Source organism: Zingiber officinale, chromosome 9B (assembly GCF_018446385.1).
Source record: "Zingiber officinale cultivar Zhangliang chromosome 9B, Zo_v1.1, whole genome shotgun sequence".
NCBI classification, from domain to species: domain Eukaryota; kingdom Viridiplantae; phylum Streptophyta; class Magnoliopsida; order Zingiberales; family Zingiberaceae; genus Zingiber; species Zingiber officinale.
The window spans coordinates 112,542,502-112,560,730 of NC_056003.1; positions in this window are offsets into that span (position 1 = coordinate 112,542,502).

Sequence of the window (18,229 nt, forward strand, 5' to 3'; positions counted from 1 at the left end):
TCATCTTGAAGCCACCTTTTGTTATTCCTCGCGACTTGGGCGTCGGAGGGTCGGGCACCCCTCCGGCTCGGTTTTGTTGCGGGTTCACCGGAGCATTCGAGGATCTAGAGAGCGCCACGTGCCCGGCGTCCGATGATAAGGTTCGGACGGGATCAAATTGGCGCCGTCGTGGGGCGCTCCGCATCCGATCGGAAACAATGGGCGAGGTGGGCGACAACACACGGTGGCGCTTTCTAGGGAAGAACTCGACGCTTTGGTCGAGATAAGGGAACAAAAACAGAAAGCAGCGACCGAGCGGCCGGAGCAACAGCAACATCTGCGTCGGGTGGCCGAGCGAAGCACCTCCAACCACCGTCGCATTCCACCGACTTATTTCGCACCCCTAAAGCCGGACCAGCTCGGAGGGATAGAGACTCTTCTTGAGACGAAATGCCAAGGCGAGGCGACAGAAGGGAAAGCTCCCGGGCGGACCCATCTCCCGGCGGACCAATCGCCAATTCTCGGAGGCTATTCTACGAGACCCTCTACCCAAGCACTACGTGCCTCAGGCGATCGGCGAGTATGATGGAACAACGGACCGGATGACCATCCGGCAAGTTTGACAACACCACGCTCCACCAATACACCGATGGAGTGAAATGCCGCGTCTTTCTTACCACCCTCTGGTGCGCTCAGCGGTGGTTCGGAGGCTGCGGACGGATCCATCACGAGCTTGAGGAATTCGACGGCCTTCCTCCACCACTTCGCCCGATAGTCGGCGGTATCAAAAGACAAGTGTCGACTTGTTCGCCCTCAAGCAAGCGCTCCGAGCTTACATTCAGAGATTCAACCAAGTGGCGATGGACATCCCAGCGGCCACTTCGGAGACGATGATGAACGCCTTCACGCAAGGCCTTGCGGATGGGGACTTCTTCCGATCGCCGAAAGCCGCCCGAGACTATGATCACATGCTATATCGAGCCAACGAATATATAAATGTGGAAGAAGCATAGCCGCTTCGGAAAAAGAGCTCGGTAGGCGGGCACCTACTCATCTCGGCGGAAGCACCGCTCGTGACCACCTAGAGGACCAGGGCGATGCAATCCGATCCCCATGCGGATCTCACGTACAAGAGGTGGCTGCCCAAGCCAAAGAAGAGGTGGACCCCTATGTTGCACCTTCCACAGACGGATCGCACAACACGAGGATTGCGAAGCCTTCCCTTTGTATCCATCTGTTCCGGAAAGCGAGCAGCGGTCTCCTCCCATCGACGGAGACATAGGACCCATGAAGCCGACGGACCCGCAGAGAGGCGACATCGCGAGACACCGGCGGCACCGATCTAGGCGGGAGAATCGCCGGGCGTCGAGCAGTCACGGCCGTCGCTCGGGAAGAAAAGGAACAATACTTCGGCGAGATCAGCGTTATTGCGTGGACCGTGGAGGAGACTCAATCGAGCGAGAAACGGGCGTCAAGCAGTGCGGATCCAGCGGTCATGTAGGCGGGCAAGTGGACGGAAATCACTTCGGACCGGGGACTTGGAAGGAGTAGAAGTGCCCCATGACGCCTTGCTCATTAAAGCGGTAATAGCAAATTACACCATTCACGCATATTTGTTGACACGGGGAGCTCGGTCAACATCATATTCAATAAGGCGTTCGATCAGTTGCAAATTGATCGAGCCGAGTTCTTGCCATGACGACCCGCTCTACGGGTTTCTGACAACAGTTGGTAGGTCGACGATCCGGCTAGCCACCTCGGGGAGAGGGCAGCTCGGGAGGACCGGACAATAAACTTCGTGGTGGTCGACTCTCCATCATCCTACAACGTCATTTTGGGACGACCGGGCTCGGCGAATTCCAAGCGGTTGTCTCAACCTTCCACCAAAAGATAAAGTTCCCGTGGAGGACAAAGTAGGAGAAATGCGTGGAGATCAGCTAGCGGCTCGGCGGTGCTATATAGAGATGATCGGCGGTAGCTCCGCTCGGGCGCCCAGATCGGTACACGCCATAACAGAAACCTCCTGCTTTAACTTATGATGAAAGGAGGAAGTTCAGATCCATTCGACCGGCCGAGGCCCGACTTTTATCGCCCGGATCGAAGGAAGGCGGAAGGAGAAGGCGATCCAATGCCTCCAGTGAAATCATGATGTCTTTGTGCAGTCGACACATGAGTTGCGAATTTAAGCTGGCGCACATGAGTTGCATGTCAGGCCGGCTCGGCTAGTGAAGCGGAGAAAAGGGACTTGATCGAACAAAATGCCATCATCCGGGGAGTAGAAAAACAAGGCCACATATCGAGTCGGGTTCCGGTGGTGTAGCGTGGTATTGGTCTCAAGCCGGGCGGCAAGTGGAGGGTCTCGACTTTCGAGACCTAAACAAAGCGTGCCCCAAGTTTTTATCCTCGCCGGATAGATCAATTGGTGGACTCTACGGTGCGAATTAATTGCATGCTTGGCGCCTACTAAGGATATCATCAAGTGCAGCTCGCCGGGAAGAAAGCTTCGTGACGGCCGACGGCACATATTGCTACAAAGTGATGTCGTTCGGATTGAAGAATGCCGGGGCCACCTATCAACGCTTGATGAACAAGGTGTTCAAGGAGCGGATCGGGCGGAATCTGGAAGTTTATGTGGACGACATTCTTATCAAATCCGTCCTAGCGGCCGATCTTTTCAAGGATATGGAAGAAACCTTCCGAACACTACGCAAATATGGAGTCAAGCTAAATCCCGAAGTGCCTATTCGGAGCTAAAGGAGGGTGTTTCTTGGGGTATATAGTGACCGAGCGAGGCCTAGAAAGGTGAAAGCACTGCAAGACATGCCGCCCCAAGAAATACAAGAGAAGTGCAAAGGTTGGCCGGTGGGATAATTGCTTTATCAGATTCATCTCGAACCCCAAGACACGCCATTCTTCAAGATCCTGCGCAAGGCTACTAAGTTCCAGTGGGATGAAGAGTGTGACCGAGCATTTGAAGAATTGAAGACATATCTAAATTCTCTGTCTATGCTGGCCAAGCCGATCGGGGGTGAGTCACTGTATATGTATCTGTCGTCAACTGAGCATGCTGTAGGCTCAGCACTTGTGAGGGCGAGCGGCGAAGAGCAGCCGGTGTATTTTCTAAGCCACATTTTAAAAGATGCTGAATCTCGTTACACTGGGCTCGAGAAGTTGGCCTTAGCTTTGGTTCTAGCCGCTCGGCGCCTTCGACCGTATTTCTTGGCTCACACCATCATTGTCCGAACGAACAGTCCACTCGGAAGGGTGCTGTTGAATCCAGAAGCGTCCGGACGGCTTATCAAGTGGACGACAGAATTAAGTGAATTTGATATCCAATATCAGCCCCGCTCGGCGATTAAAGCCCAATCCTTGGCTGATTTTGTGACCGAAGTGCAAAGACCAGAGCCGGAAGCTATGTGGAGAATATATGTGGATGGATCCTCCACTCGACTCGGAAGTGGGATCGGAATAGTACTACTCTCACCTCAGGAAGAAAAGATGCACCTATCCGTCCGGCTAGATTACAAAGCGACTAACAATGAAGCCGAGTACGAGGCCCTTATAGCCGGATTGCAGGCCGCACGGCATGTGGGGGCCGGTCGGGTGACACTTTATTCGGATTCACAGTTAGCCGCTCAGCAACTTTCCGACACCTTTGAAATCAACTGTGTTCGGCTTAAGCTCTACGTTGAGGCCTTTGAAAACTCAAAGCTACTTTCCGAGAGGTGTTTATTCGAAGATTCCCGAGCGGAGAACCGCGATGAGTCGCCCAAACTCATGAGTTCAATAGCAGGTCGCCATTCGACAACCAATTGAAAAAGCAGCTGGCGGTGGCGTATGTCGACCGGATGCGAGGCCTCACGTTTCAAGCGATTGGAGGACACCTATTATAGAATTCCTCCGTTCGGGCACCACACCATCCGATGAATATGCAGCCCGGCTCCTCGGAAGAAGAGTCGGTCGGTTTACGCTCATCGGAGATCGACTTTACAAGAAAGCTTTCTCGCGTCCTCTGCTGAAATGTGTAAGCTCGGAGGACTCGACTTACATCCTCCGGGAAGTACATCAAGGATCATGCGGAGGTCATCCGGGCGGGCGCTCGTTAGCCAAGAAGATCCTCTTGGCCGGATACTTTTGGCCAACTTTACAAGCAGATGCCGCTCGGATAGTATCTACTTGCCTTTCATTCCGAAGTATCACAACTTCTCTCACCGACCGGCAGAGGAGATGAAGGCATCAACCATCTCATGTCCGTTCGATCAATGGGGAATGGATATTGTGGGTCCATTTCCGATGGCGACCGGGCAGAGGAAATTTTTACTAGTGGCGGTAGACTATTTCTCCAAGTGGGTGGAGGCCGAGCCGCTGGCAAAGATCACTGAACAAATGGTTAAAAAATTCATCTGGCAACACATCATTTGTCGGTTCGGCATCCCTCGCCGACTAGTGTCCGACAACGGGCGGCAGTTCACAGGGAAGATGTTAGAGGATTGGTGCAAGAGCTACGGCATTGAGCAACATTTCACATCCGTGGCCTATCCTCAGAGCAACGGTCAAGCTGAAGTCGCCAACCGGGAAATTCTTCGTATTCTGCGCGCTCGGCTCGACCATTTGGGAGGAAGTTGGCCAGATGAAGTGCCGAGCGTCTTGTGGGCCATCCGAACGACGCCGAAAGAAGGGACAGGAGTCACACCGTTCCATTTGGTATATGGCGGTGAGGCTGTCATTCCGGTCGAAGTCGGAGTTGAGTCAGCCCGGATCCAGAGCTACGATGACGATAACGCCGAACGAAGAAACATGGAGCTAGACTTGGTAGAAGAGGAAAGGGCAAAGGCGTCCGTTCGGCTGATGGCATACCGTCAGCGGATGAAGCAAAACTACAACCGGCGCGTCATTCCCAGAGCGTTCCAGGTCGGCGACCTTGTTTGGAAGAAGGTCAAGCCGGTCGGTGACGTCGGCAAGCTTGAAGCTCCATGGGCGGGTCCTTTCAAAATCATCGAAAAGCTCCGCTCGGGCGCGTATTATCTGGAGGATAAGGACGGTCGGCAGCCAGATAGACCGTGGAGCGTGAACCACCTCTAGCCTTATCGGGCGGGGTGAAAGGTGTATCACTGTAAATCACCATGTGTACATTTTTCGACTGATTACTGAAAATGCAGAAATGAAAAGTCAAAAGAGCGAGAATAAGGCATTACCATCAAAAAACGAAGGCCCCGTGCCGCTCGGCCGGAGGTATATGGGTCGAGCCAAGCGCTCGAAAATCGAAGGCCCCGTACCGTTCGGACGGAGGTAAATTATCCAAGCCAAAATGCTCGACGAAATAGACCATGAGCCGTTCAACCAGGAGTACGTTCTCCGCGCTGGGTGACAGGTGCGCTAAATATAAATGTATATACTTTTTCGTCGCCTATATGCTTGCGATGCAGGAAGCAAAAAGATAAAAACACATTGAGCATTCTCCGATGAACGGCTTGAAGACCCCGAGCTGTTCGGCCGGGCTGCATACTAGTGTGGCAGGAAGGAAAACCAAAACCCTGCGCTGATCAGGGTGATAGAGGGAGGTTATTGCCTGGAGCGAAGGCCTGAGCCGTTCGGCCAGGTACATTTTAGCCGATACTACCTCGGGGATGATTATGCACAAGCCCAGCGCTCGACGACGGAGGCCGAGCCGTTCGGCCGGGTGTGTAGTCCCACTGGGACGCGCCGACGAGCCCCGTCGTTAAAAATCGAGAGCCGCGCCGACCGGCTATAAATATCCCCGCCGACGAGCACCGTCGTTAAAAATCGAGAGCCGCGCCGACCGGCTATAAATATCCGCGCCGACGAGCACCGTCGTTAAAAATCGAAAGACGGGCCGGCGTCTATAATCCGAAGACGCCCGACGAGCCCCGTCGTTAAAATCGAGAGCACCGGCTATAAATATCCGCGACGAGCACCGTCGTTATAAATCGAGGGCCGCGCCGACCGGAAATCCAAGCGGAAAGCCGACGAGCACCGTCGTTAAAATCGAGTCGACCGGCTATAAATATCCGGCCGACGAGCACCGTCGTTAAAAATCGAGACGGGCCGGCGTCTATAAATAATCCGGACGAGCACCGTCGTTAAAATCGAGAGCCGCGCCGATAGGCTAATATCCGACGAGCACCGTCGTTAAAATCGAGAGCCGCGGTTATAAATAATCCGAGCCGGCGCGACGAGCACCGTCGTTAAAATCGAGAGCCGCGCTCCGAGCGGATGGCCGACGAGCACCGTCGTTAAAAATCGAGACGGGCCGGCGTCTATAAATCCGAGCAGAAAGCCGACGAGCACCGTCGTTAAAATCGAGAGCCGCGCCGATATAAATATCCAAGCCGACGAGCACCGTCGTTAAAAATCGAGACGGGCCGGCGTCTATAAATAATCGACGAGCACCGTCGTTAAAATCGAGAGCCGCGCCGACAGCGGCATATCCGACGAGCACCGTCGTTAAAAATCGAGGGACGGGCCGGCGTCTATAATCCGAAGCGGAAAGCCGACACCGTCGTTAAAATCGAGACGGGCGGCGTTTATAAATAATCCGGCGGACGCCGACGAACCCGTCGATAAAATCGAGAGCCGACCGGCTATAAATATCCGCGCCGAACACCGTCGTTAAAAATCGAGACGGGCGGCGTCTATAAATAATCCGGGCGGACGAACCGACGAGCTCCGTCGCTACCGACCGACTATAAATATCAAGCCGACGAGCACCGTCGTTAAAATCGAGAGGCGGGCGTCTATAAATAATCCGAGCGAGTAGACGAGCCCCGTCGTTAAAATCGAGAGCCGCGCCGATAATATCAAGCCGACGAGCACCGTCGTTAAAAATCGAGCCGCGCCGATCGGCTATAAATATCCGTGTCGAGCTCCGACGATAAATATCGAGAGACGAGCGGCGTCTATAAATAATCCGGCGGAAGCCGACGAGCACCGTCGTTAAAATCGAGAGCCGGCCGGCTATAAATATTCGTGCCGTCGAGCTCCGACGATAAATATCGACGAGCCGGCGTCTATAAATAATCCGGGCGGAAAGCCGACGAGCACCGTCGTTAAAAATCGAGTCGGTCCGGCGACTATAAATATCCGCCCGAGCGACGATAAATATCGAGACAGGCCGGCGTCTATAAATAATCCGAAGCGGAAAGCCGACGAGCACCGTCGTTAAAAATCGAGAACCGCGGCTATAAATATCCGTGCTGTCGAGCTCCGACGATACGAGCCGGAGTCTATAAATAATCGAGCGGAAGCCGACGAGCACCGTCGTTAAAAAGAGTCGCGCCGGCGGCTATAAATATCCGCTTGGCCGAGCTCCGACGATAAATATCGAGAGCGAGCCGGCGCCTATAAATAATCCGAGCGGAAAGCCGACGAGCACCGTCGTTAAAATCGAGAGGCCGATCGGCTATAAATATACCAAGCAGAAGGACGAATATCGGAGTAAGAAACTGCGGAAACTATAAATATTAAAGCATTCAGGCCCGAAGGGGGGTTGGTCCTTTAACACTCGGCGTTTGTTGACTTCACGCAAGCAGGATACGTGCAGAGCGAGTAGGTCTGCTCACTCGCACTTTATGCAATGAGCCAAGCCTATCGGACGCGTGAGGGAGAAAGCTTAAGAGCACGACTGGCGAAAATTTTACAAGCATTAGTGTTAAGCAAACAGAAGAATATTATGGACAATGGGTAGGAAGACAGGAAAAGGGGCATCGTTTCATTAGAAGAAAAATTATGCCGAACGGCATGTACAAAAATTTCACATCCGCCGAGCGGAGGAAGTACAAAAAGTGCTTGAAATAACCCACATCACTCCGGGTCCTTAAAATTAAAAAAGGTGTCCGGGATGTCGTCGATCATGGCCGCCAGTTCGGGAGGGGGAATGCTCAGGTCAGCAGGAAGATGCCCCCCCCCTTTTGAAGTACGCCGTGGTGACCTTGACCGCCTCGAGGAAGGTTGAGGAGACGTTGCCACCAAACTTTTCACCAAATCGCTCTGAGCGGATGTATTCTTGGCGCGCTACAGCTAGGCGACTAGGCTCTCCCTCCTTATATTTTTTGAGCAACGCCCGGGAAGCAGTTAAGGAATCTTGGAGGGCCTTCAAGTTTGCTTCAGCCTTTGTGCGTTCAGCCGAACGGACCTCCCGTTCGGCGTTCAGCTGGGCCTCCATATCCTTAGATCGCTGATTTAGCGCATGGACATCTACTTTCATTCTGTCCAAGTCAGCGATCGCCTGCCTCTTCCGGCTACCGGCGCGTTTCACATCTTTGTCACGCTTCTTCACCAAGTCCGCTAGCCGAGCTACTTCAGCAGTCAGGTCGGCAGCCTTCTTCTGTTCGGCCTCAAAAGCTTGTTTCTCCTGCTCGGCCGTGGGACCTTCCGACACTTGGAGTTTTTCCAGAAGGCCCTCCAACTCGGCTAGCCGATTTGCTCAGCCCAGCGCTGTAAGGGAAATAATAATGTCAGGAATCAAACAATAGCATGACACGGGAATGAAGACGGGTTTACCTGAGTAGCCTGCTGCATATTGTTATCGCCGAGCTGCTTGGGCGTCATAAGGGCCACCTGAATCTGGGCGTCCTCGAAGAGTTTGGCGAGCGGACCAGTCAGGGTTATTTCGTGAACGGGGCTCGATGGCCGATCGGCAGACAGTAAATATTCCTCCGATGGGAATCGGAGGGTAGTCTTGATGGTAGGGTGGCCGGACGGCGCTTCTTCAGTCGCGGCCGCCTGATGCGAGGACTCCCCTATGGTGGAAGTTTCGCCCAACCGACGTAAGCGGCGGCGAGGTCGGGGAGGAGAGCCAGAAGACTGTGCGGCAGGCGAAGCCATAGGGGTCCCGATCCGGGATGGCGTGCGGTCGGGCGAAGTTACGCCGATCGGCGCCTGTGGTTCCCCCTCTTGGGCTAGCGGAAGGCGGGGGTCTCTTCGACGTTTCCGCCGAACCTCCAAAGGTGGATCTCCAACCTGGGGAACGCCCAGCTCGGCGGGAGCCGAGGAAACAGGATCGATTTCCGCCTCAACCGCCGGCGAAGCGGATGCGGGAGCTTCTGTTTCAGGAGCGGACTGTGCCCCTCCCTCTCCTGCATCTGCCGGGCGGCTAGGGATTAAACCCCGCTCGGCGAGCTCCTTTTTGGTGGCCGCTTCAATTTCTACAGACTTCAATTTCAAGTGAGCGGTAGCCTTGGAGCGCCACATGACATCAGCTGCAGTGAAAGAAATTAAAATCAGTTAGACAAAAAAGACTAAGAGAGTAAAGAGTCCTTACTCATGCGGAAGGGGAGATTCGCCCGAACGGGAGATAACCCGAAAATATATAGCACCCCCTTCAGGAGCAACTGGTCGATCTTGTATCGCTGGCCGGACAACCAGTTCGCCGCATGAAGATAGGCTGGATTACTTCTGAACTTGCCAAGCTCCGGCTGGGTCGGCACGGCGGTCTGCCATTTGGTGCGGAAGGCTGGCCGATCGGGAAGTCGGATGAAGAAGAAAAACTCCTTCCAGTGTTTGTTGGAGGTCGGCATGTTATCAAAAAATTTAAAGCCTATTCTACTTTGGAAGATAAAGGTGCCAGGCTCGGATTGTTTGGGGTAGAAGAAGAAATGGAATATCTTAGGGTCAAGAGGAATATTGTGCAACTTAAAGAGGACGACCATCCCGCTCAGCAACCTAAAGGAATTCGGCACAAGCTGGCCGAGCGGGATGCGGAAGTAATTACAAACCTCCAGAATAAATGGATGGGTAGGAAATCTAAGGCCGCCCTGGAATTGGTCTAAAAAGAAACAAATGGAGCCGATCGGCGGGTCATGTGGACGGTCGGTCGGGCCGGCTATAATTATTTCGTGGTCATCAGGAAGCCCGTATGTCCGAACAAGGCGCTGGGCATGCTCCTCATCGAATCGGCTCTCCATGGTCAGGTACCAGGGGCCCGAAATGTTAACAGCGGGTTCGGAGGAACTCGCCATCTCAGAAAAAAATCAAAGGAAGGGAAACGAAAGGAGCGAAATGAGCAGGGAAGACCTATTAAGTGAAGGCAGAGGACTCACTGGGAAGGAAACGGGTGGAAAGAATCACCGATGAGGTGATCGCCGCCTAAAACCAGACACTAGATCGCCGGAGGCCGCAGCAACAGAACGAAGCAGAAGGCAACGCGCGAGCGAATATGCGGCCAAAAAAGGGACGGAGGCTTTATACGGTCGAGGCCAGTCAGCCATCGCCGTCCGATCCAGGTCACGAGAAACAAGGACGCCATCGAGCCGTCCATTTCAAACGGGGGCGTCCCATCGTAAGTGACGCCGCCGCCACACAAGGGTCGACACGTGGCGCCCTGTCACCGAGTGCAATTAATGCGCCCATACCGCGCATGCTCCGACTTAATGGAGAGGATTTGCATAATTTCCGAGGAGATCTAGACAAGCAAATATCAACATTAAGCGACAAGACAACCAAAATAAAGAGCCGAGCGGCTGAATTTGGCAGAAGGGCCGGACGGCCCCAGTGATATTATAAGCTACGGAAAAGCGGCGACCGCCCGCTCGGACACATATAGTCCAGTCAGTCGGACTCACTGCCTCCTTCGACTAGACTTGAAGGGAAGGCAAGTGATCCGACAGTAAGAATGGGGAACCCACTTCCTGAAGGGGATCAACCTGAGGACCGATGAAAGGCTGTGCGGTGGATGGCCGAGCCGAGCGGATGGGTAGGTCCGAACGGAGCTAGAGATAAGCCCATCCATGGGCTCATGTTTCCGACGCCAAGGCAGGAAGACCGAAGGGCCGAGCGGGAGTCCGCTCGGCAGGGGCCAAGGGCCGAGGGGGTTGTCCGTTCGGCCAAATAGGGGCGAGGGTATAAAGGTTGCCGAGCGGCCTATGCGCTCGGCTTAGGATATGAGATATCAGCAGAAGCATGTCTGATGATTAGGCCGTACACAAGATCGCACGATCTTGCCGTCACATCATGGAGAGGCTGATACAGTAACAGTATGGTCTCATGGACGTCTCCCTACAGATCCATATTCAGACATGGCCCTTCTGACAGACCCATACCTGGGCATGGTCAAAGGCAGGTGGTTGCTTTGATTGGCACGCCCAGGCTTCTTTGAGAGATCTATATAAGGCTTCCATTTCTCCACTGGAGGTATGAAAAATCTTCATCTTGAAGCCACCTTTTTGTTATTCCTCGCCTGACTTGAGTGTCGGAGGGCCGTCGCCGGGACACCCCTCCCAGCTCGGTTTTGTTGCAGGTTCACCGGAGCATTCGAGGATCTAGCAGGAAGCGCCACGTGCCCAGCGTCCACTGATAACCGGTTCGGACAGGATCAGTAATGAAGAAAGACACATAAAAGACAACTTTCCAAAACTGAAGAACAAGGACAAGGATAAAAGACCAACCCAGAAGAAGTACAAAAATCCAAAGGCGACATGGGATGAAATGTCGTTATCAAATTTAGAAGTTGTAGCCTATGTCGGACTTACATTGATAGCAAGTCACCAAGAAGACGATGAAGCAAGCTCATCCGAAATGAGTATCGAGAGCATCGATGAAAGGGAAGCCACTTCGGAAGGAAGTAGCAATACAGGAGGAGCATCAGACAACGAGATCGACAAGGTAAGTCAGGTATGATCTCTTCCTCCTGATAAATTATATAAGTTTATAAAAATACTTTCAAAAAATTCTTATCATTTAGAAATTAAAAATGAACAACTTAAAAAGGAAAATGAAGATTAAAAATAACTTTAGCAATATCTTGTCGATTAGAAGATTTTGACAAATTGAAATCACAAAATGAAAAATTAAAAGAATAAATAGAAAATTTCAAGAATTATGCATGTTCGAATCTTACTACTTTTAGGAATTATCAAGGGCTTAATTGACATTTTAGATATAATAAAGGTCAATGAATTCTTATGAGGGTATAAAACAATGGTCATTAAAACCATAATTGTTGAAGTTTGTATGAGGGTAAAAATAAGCATGGTTAAAGAGTTAAATTATTAGTTATGAATTCTTAATTTTGTAACTATAGATAACAAATCTCGTCATTATGTGAATACAAAATAATTCCCCTCATAATTGAGTATTATTTTAAGGCGCCAAATTTTCCACCAAATTTTTCAACAAATAAATTTTTTTTCTAATGTTATATTATATTATATTAAAAATATATATATATATATATATATATATATATATATATATATATATATATATATATATATATATATATATATAATAACTAGCTATAGTTGTGTTAATTGTGTTTCCCACCAAATTTTTAAAAAATATTAAAAAATATTATATTTTCCACCAAATTTCGTAACTATAGTCCGTGCTTTAATTGTGTTACTTATGTCTTTTTACCCTAGCTATCCATGCGTCTCCTTCTCCTCTCCACAGCGAGCGAGCGACGTGCGATGATGCAACGACATCTCCTCTCCGCAGCGGTACGTGTGATTCCTTCCCTCTTCACAAGCCAAAACTACATCTTCCTTCTCTCAACAGCGCGCTTCCTTCTCCTCTCAGTAACGACGCAGCCCTCACTCGTCTCCTTCCCTTTTCGTAAGCCAAAGTTAAGCCCTCATCTCCTTCCCTCTCAGCAACAACCAAGGAAGCTCAATCAAAGGTAAGCCTAAGCCTATTTTTTTCCTGTTCCACAAAAAAAATTCTATCAAAGCCTCCAAAGCGATTGTTGCCTTGCTAAGCAGTGTCGCCACACCTACAGGCAGTGATGTCGCTTCTCACGAAGCTATCATTGTCTGCAAGGCAGGCAACGCCACCACTCATGTTATTTTTAATTTATTTGCAATGCTGGCTTTGACTCTCTTTCTAGTTTAATTGCTTCATTTGTATCACCTTTGAACTTCGAATGGTATTTTCAATTTTTTATGCTACACACTTTGTTACGGATAAGTTACAGAACATGCTGGAAGCATTAGCAATGTGAACACTTTCTAGTTTAATTGCTTCATTTGTATCACCTATTGGTCCCACTATTAGTTTGTTTGACATGCATATTTGTTAACTATTAGTAATTATTTTGTTATTCTTAATTTCTTTTCCAAATTCTTGGAACTTTTCACTCAAGAACTATCATTTTTTAGCATTACAAAACATATCTTTATGTTGTGTTACCTATCAATCTGTTGCAGATTTTTTTTTTTAGCAAGAATTCATATTTGTAAAAGGGAAATGACACCTAGTAAGGAATGGATGAGTTTTTTCAATGGTCAGTTCAATGAAAAATACAAGGTTGGAGTTGAACAATTTTTTAATTATGCTTTTAAGAAGACAAGTGAAGAGAATAGTATTCAGTGTCCATGTGTCAAGTGTAATAACACTAATTATGGATCTCGTGAAGTAGTTGAAATGCATCTAAATGTGAATGAAATAATGCCAAATTATACAACTTGGTATCACCATGGTGAAAGGTTTGGTGAGTCTTTATCTGATGGCGAAGATAGAAAGGAAGTGATTGTGATGAAATCTTAAGGGATTTATATCCTAACATGGATGGTTTTGATAGAAGTGGATCGGAAATTGGTTCATCAAGTGAATGGACAGGAACTGAATGACGAAGCAAAGACATTTTATAGATTGTTAAAGGACTCTGAGCAACCAACTTATTTAGGTCGTAACACCTCAAAATTATCTGTGCTTGTCAAGCTATTACACATTAAGAGTATTGGTTAGTGGAGTAATGAATCATTTGATATGTTGCTACAATTATTGAAACAAATACTCCCAATCGGTTCTAATTTGCCAGAATCCTATTATGATGGCAAAAAAATTATTAAAGATCTTGGTCTCTCTTATCAAAAAATAAATGTGTGTATCAATGATTGTATGCTGTATTGGAAGGAAGAAGAGGACTCTAACATCTGCAAAATATGTGGTGCTTCTAGATGGAAAGACAATAGTCATACTGGAGGAACCAAAGTTTGAGACAACGGTAAGAAATTAGCAGTGAAGACCTTGTGCTACTTTCCTTTAAAGCCAAGGCTTCAAAGGTTATTCATGTCTAAAAAGACTACTTCTTTTATGAGATGATATCATGAAAAAAGAGTGGATGATGGAGTGATGAGACATCCAGCTAATTATGTGCCATGGAAATCATTTGATGATCTGCATAAAGATTTTTTCATTGAACCTCGAAATGTACGACTTGGTCTTGCTAGTGATGGTTTCCAACCAGTTACTCATTCAAAAAATTCATACAACATTTGGCCAGTAATACTCATTCCATACAATTTGCCTTCATGTGCATGAAAGAATCCAATTTTATTCTTTCAAGTCTCATACCAAGTCCTGAGGGTTCGGGAGATGCTATCGATGTCTATCTTAAACCTTTGATAGAAGAGTTGAAGGAGTTGTGGGAACTAGGCGTCGAAACATTTGATGCTTCAACTCGCCAAAATTTTAAACTACATGCATCTTTATTGTGGGTAATCAATGATTTTCCTGCATATGGTAATCTATTTGGCTAGAGTACCAAAGGTAAGATGGCATGTCCTTGTTGTAACAAAAACACTTGTTCTATGAGGTTAACTAATAGTAAAAAGCATTGTTATATGGGTTATCGATGTTATCTTCATAGCAACCACAAATGCAGAAAAAATAAAAGTTTGTTTGATGGAACTAAAGAGGTAAGACAACCACCACTTTCACTTTTAGGTGGTGATGTGCTTGCTCAAGTGAATGACCTTGAAGGAATCATCTTGACTAAAGATGTTAAAAAAAAGGTGAAGATATCACATAAAAAAAGAGGTGATAATTGGAATAAGAAAAGTATTTTCTTTGAACTTCCGTATTAGAGTTCTCTTTTGTTAAGACACAATCTAGATGTGATGCACATTGAAAAGCACATATGAGAGAATATAATCAAGACATTTATGAATATGAAGGGGAAGACTAAGGACAATGCAGTCCAAGCTCGTTTTGATTTGGAAGCTATGAAAACTAGACTAGATTTGCATCTAATTCGTAAGCGGGATAAGCTTGAGTTGCCCATTGCATCCTACACTTTATCTACAGAGGAGAAACACTTGTTTTGCTTATTTTTTAAGCAATTAAGAGTCTCAGATGGGTTTTCATCTAATATTTCTCAAAGTGTTAACATGAAAGAACATAATATCTCAGGTTTGAAAAGTCATGATTTTCATGTCCTTTTACAACATCTACTTCCTCTTGGGATACGTGGCCTCGTCCCTAGTGCAATGTATGAACCACTCATTAAGTTGTCTTTGTTCTTTACTAGTTTGTGTGCTAAAACATTGAAGGTAGATGAGTTACAAAAAATTGAATCCTAAATTCTGATTACTCTTTGTAAGTTGGAACAAGTTTTTCTCCCTTCTTTTTTTGATGTGATGGTGCATTTGTTTGTTCATTTGGCTAATGAGACTAAAATTGGTGGACCTGTCTAATATCGATGTATGCACCCTATTGAGTGTATGTTGTATGAGTTAAAACAACTGATTCACAACATGGCTCGTCCGAAAGGCTCAATATCAAAGGGCTATATAGCAAAAGAGTGTATGACTCTTTGCTCAAGATACTTGAAAGATAATAAGACAAAATTTAATAGACTTGAGCGAAATTGTGACAATGGCTTTCATAAATATGAAGGTGAAATATCCATATTTTCACATTGTGGACGAGCATTAGAAGTTGGTACAAGTTGTATTCTCGATGATGATGAATGGAAGAAAGCTCATATATATTTTAAAGAATTGCGATGAAGTACAACCTTTCCTCGAGTAAGCTCAAATACCTCTAAACAACCATATATATATATATTATATATATATATATATATATATATATATATATATATATATATATATATATATATATATATATGCATTTATCATTAATGTTGTAACGTAGAGAGTACTCTTAAACTTAGAAAAATGGTACACAACTATCAGATGACGACTGGAATAATAATTTTATTGGTTGATTTAAAAAGAAAGTAAGTGATTCTATTATTATAAATTATTTAGAACAAGATAATTTGCTCATGTTATTTACATTGTAATTTATTTGTAGGTTGAAAAAATGAAAAAGCAAGACCAACACACTAAATATGACGAGCTGTTATCTTTGTGTCGTGGCCCTTTAATGTATGTTACATGCTTCGGTGGTTATGTTGTCAATGGATATAGGTTTCGAATTGAAGCTCGTGACAACGGATGTAGAACACAAAATTCTGGGGTGTGTGTAATCAGTGATATAAGTAGTGATAAGAATTATATTGACTATTATGGAGTGTTGACAGAGATTCTTGAACTGCAGTATCTTGATGGAAAACAAGTGGTTTTATTTCAATGTAGATGGTTTGATGTTCATGATAATGAGAAAGGAGCCAAAATAGATGAATATGGATTCACTTGCATTAATTGCCTTCGTATTTTGAAAAACAAACTAACCCTTTATTCAGGAAAATCAAGCTTCACAAGTGTTTTATGTCATTGATAACATCAATAAAGGTTGACATGTTGTTGTTAAGACACAACCTCAAGATGTATATGAGATGCTACAACCAACAGAGGATGAAAGCAATAATGTCCGTGAATGAAATCTATATGATGAAGATTGCATCTCATATATCCGTTTGACATATATGTCCATGGATGAAGTCTCCATGATGAAAATTGTTGTGTAGGTGGATTTATGTTCGTTTGATGTATTTTTTGTGGTTTTGTTGATGGGTTGCATGTCTTCACAATCAAACAAACAAAAAAAGTAGTGTCAACCTATCATATTTGTTTATTTATGATATTCTCATTTGATAAATATGTCCATTTTTTTATGTGTGAGTGGCACATTTCATGTTTTTACCATTTGCACTAATCTGTTTATGTTGTCCATGGATTTGTACATAGCAAGTGTTAATCGTGTGATTTGTCTGTGTGAAGCATTTGAATGTGATAGGCAAGTTGATGTGTTTGTAATTGTGAGTGCATGGATTGTAAAAGAAATATTACAATGGATGACATCTGTCCATTTGAAGTAGTGCTTTAAGTGTGAACACAATTCTGTAGGTGGACTCATGTCCGTTTGATGTATTGTTTTGTGGTTCTGTTGGCAGGTTGCGTGTCTTCACAATCAAACAAACAAAAAAGTAGTGTCAACCTATCATGTTTGCTTTTTTATGATATTCTTATTTGATAAATATGTCCCTTTTTTTATGTGCGAGTGGCTCATTTCTTGGTCTTTCTATACGTACTAATATGTTCATGTTATCCGTGGATTTATACATAGCAAGCGTTGATCGTGTGATTTGTCCTTGTGAAGCATTTGAATGTGATAGGCAAGTTGATGTGTTTGTAATTGTGAGTGCATGGATTGTGAAAGAAGCATTACAATGGATGACATGTATCCAAGTGAAGTAGGACTTTAGGTGTGAACACAATTCTGTAGGTGGACTTATGTCTATTTGATGTATTGTTTTGTGGTTTTGTTGGTGGGTTGCATGCCTTCACAATCAAACAAACAAAAACAGTAGTGTCAATATATCATGTTTGTTTTTTTTATGATATTCTCATTTAATAAATATGTCCATATTTTTATGCATAAGTTATTTATTCATTCCGGCTCATTTCATGTTTTTACTATTTGTACTAATATGTTACATTGCTTCTTTTAATAGATGAAACCAATGCTTGCAAAAAGTAGTGTAGACAACATTCAGAAGCCTGTACATTTTTTAGCACCTGGTAAGTTGGACAAGGAGTGTGGATATAGACATAAAACGAGGCATGTTGGAGATTCTACTGGTACTTTCAATTTTGCTAACCTGATATCTTAGATTTTTTTTCTAGAGTTTTAATGGTTGATATAATTATATCATTTTAAATTATCCAGGAAATGCATCAGCCTACAAGAGTATAGGGGGAAATGCATCCGCCTGCAAAATTATAGGGGGAATTCGAAGGCTACAAGTTGAAGAACAAAAAGCATGATACATCGGCAATCAAGGAAGAATTGGTAAACCTCTAAACTTTATGTGGACATTGTAATTTAAGACTCTTGCAATTTTTTAGGTCATATCCTCTAACTTTAAGTGAAAATATATTGATACGCTTATAAAAAGTGATTTTTTCTTCCAAAAGATGGAATTTCAGCCCATACTCTTATTGTGCATTTTGAGAAAGATGACTGGAAAGAAAAAAATTTTACAGAAGATAGTTCTTTCTTGGATATCTTGAACATATGTAAAATGTTCATTGACATCTATTCT